The sequence below is a fragment of the Penaeus chinensis genome, chromosome 30 (assembly GCF_019202785.1).
Source record: "Penaeus chinensis breed Huanghai No. 1 chromosome 30, ASM1920278v2, whole genome shotgun sequence".
Classification (NCBI taxonomy): Eukaryota; Metazoa; Arthropoda; class Malacostraca; order Decapoda; family Penaeidae; genus Penaeus; species Penaeus chinensis.
This window is the reverse complement of record NC_061848.1, coordinates 8,464,506-8,467,005: the sequence shown is the minus strand read 5'-3', so window position 1 is coordinate 8,467,005 and position 2,500 is coordinate 8,464,506. Positions and strand designations below refer to the sequence as shown.

General features: G+C 44.8%; 1 protein-coding gene across 1 annotated transcript in view; it reads left to right on the top strand.

The window, feature by feature from the left end:
• The window catches only part of LOC125041207 (large neutral amino acids transporter small subunit 2-like), a 29,591-nt gene that overhangs the window by 805 nt on the left and 26,286 nt on the right, over positions 1–2,500 (top strand). The window lies entirely within an intron of this gene.

Genomic DNA, 2,500 nt, shown 5'->3' with positions numbered 1-2,500 from the left:
ATTTTTTTTAGTCGCGGAAGTGGGGCACATAAATCGTAATATCCCCAGTATCAGAATGCAATTACTGACAAATATGCATATATTCACACCAAGACACCGAGGCAAAGAAATGCATACATAACCACAGACATGTGTGTGTGTGTGTGTGTGTGCATGCGTGCGTGCGTGCGTGCTTGCGTGCGTACACACACACACACACACACACACACACACACACACACACACACACACACACACACACACACACACACACACACACACACACATGTATATGTATGTATATGTGTGTGTGTGAGTGTGAGTGTGAGTGTGAGTGTGAGTGTGAGTGTGAGTGTGAGTGTTAGTGAATGTGAGAGTGAGTAAGAGTGACAGTATGTATGTGTGTATGTAGCCCCGGTACTTGCATTCAGACACATGGTCATCCGGATACATAAATGTAAACAGACAGACAGATACAAACACATACACAAGCCTATATAAACACATTCATATATACAAAGAACAGACAGACAGATAATTGGTCAAGCAGACAAATGAACAGCCTCATGGACGACAAGCGGAGACAGACAGACAGACAGACAGACAGACCGACCGCCCGCATAACTATTATGACCCGGCAAATTCCAGCCTCGTTTGAAGTCCCATTGAATTAAAAAGAAAATAAAAGACGGGGAAAAATGTAGCCATCATGTCCTTTTATCCTTCTCTCTCTCTTTCTCCTTTTTTTTACCCGTCCCTCTCTCTCTCCCCTCCCCCACCTTCTCTTCTCTTTTATTTCTCTTCTTCCTCTCTCTCTTTCTCTCTGTCTCTCTTTCTCTTCCTCCCTCTCTCTCTCTTCCTCTCTCTCTCTCTCTCTCTCACTCTCTCTCTCTTTCACTCTCTCTCTCTCTCTCTCTCTCTCGCTCTTCCTCTTCCTCTTCCTCCCTCCCTCTCTCTCTCTCTCTCTCTCTCTCTCTCTCTCTCTCTCTCTCTCTCTCTCTCTCTCTCTCTCTTCCTCTTCCTCTCTCTTTCTCTCTCTCTTCCTCTTCCTCTCTTTCTCTCTTTCTCTCTTTCTCTCTTTCTCTCTCTCTCTCTCTCTCTCTCTCTCTCTCTCTCTCTCTCTCTCTCTCTCTCTCTCTCTCTCTCTCTCTCTCTCTCTCTCCCCCTCTGTCTCCCTCGCTCTCCTTCTCTCTCTTTCTCTTTCTCTTCCTCCCTCTTTCGCTTTCTCTGTATCCTTCTTCCTTCCCAGACATCCTTAAATATATATTTCATAAAAGAAGAAAAAAATCTTGGCGCCAGTGTTGTAATGGTTGCCGTATAGAATGACCATAAGGACTATCAACATGCATTCCATAAATGGGAGAATGACCTCTCGTGGGCGCCCGGTGGGTTGGCATTATCTTGGCACCGCGCGTCAGATTATGGGAAGTTGGACGGTACGGTGGGTGGGGGGGGGGGGGGTGAAGTGGGAAGAGGGAGAAGGGAGAATGGAGAGGAGAATGTGGGAGGAAGAGGGAAGGGAGAGGAGAGGGGAGATGACAAAGGGTAAAAGATTGAGGAAGAGACGGAGAATGGGAAAGGAGGAGGCAAAAGAGGAAGAGGGATGGGGAGGCAAAAAAGGAAAGGGATGAAAGTGAAAACGGAGGAGACGAAAGGGGAATAAAGGAGGCAAAATATGGCTAAAACAGAGGGGAAAGAAGGAGGAAGAGGAAGGGGGAGAGGCAGTGGAGGAAGAGAAGGATTGGAGACGGGGGAGAGAAGAATCCGAAAAAAGGAGATAATTAAGGTAAAGAGGGAAAGAGAGAAGGATGAGAGGGAATGCTTGGAAAGAGCAAATACAGAGAAGGAAGATTGGGGAGAGGAAATAGAGGAAGGAAGGAGGGAGAAGGGAGAGGGAAAGAAGAAAGTAACGGTGAAAGAGGTGGATAAGAGAAAGTAGAAGGCAAGAGAAAAGGGGAATAAAGAAAGCAAGTGAAAAGAAGGAGGAAATGAAAAGTATGCAGAGGAAAAAGATAAGAGAGAAAGCAGGGGAGAAAGAGAGAGAATAGGAAACAGAGGGGAAAGAAAACGAAAAAAAAAAAAAAAATAGGGAGAGAGAGGGAGAAAAAAAAAAAAAAAAGATCGACGAAATAATGCAGATGAAATTGAGCCTTATGGAACAGGTGGATAAAAGCTATGAAAAATTATCGAGTCGTATTTTCTCCCGAGTATATAACGACGGTTTCAAAAAGTGTTTTTATTAATATGCTGTGAACGAGGCTGTGGTGGTAGTTATAGGAGGTTTTGTAGGAACTGAGAATGACAAAAATAGTGACAGTAATAGTTGTAGTAGTAGCAGTAGCAGTCGCAGTCGTAGTCGTAGTCGTAGTAATAGTAGAAGTAATAGCAGTAGCAGCAGCAGCAGTGGTAGTGGTAGTGGTAGTGGTAATGGTAATGGTAATGGTAGTGGTAGTGGTAGTGGTAGTGGTAGTGGTAGTGGTAGTGGTAGTGGTAGTGGTAATGGTAGTGGTAGTAGTAGTAG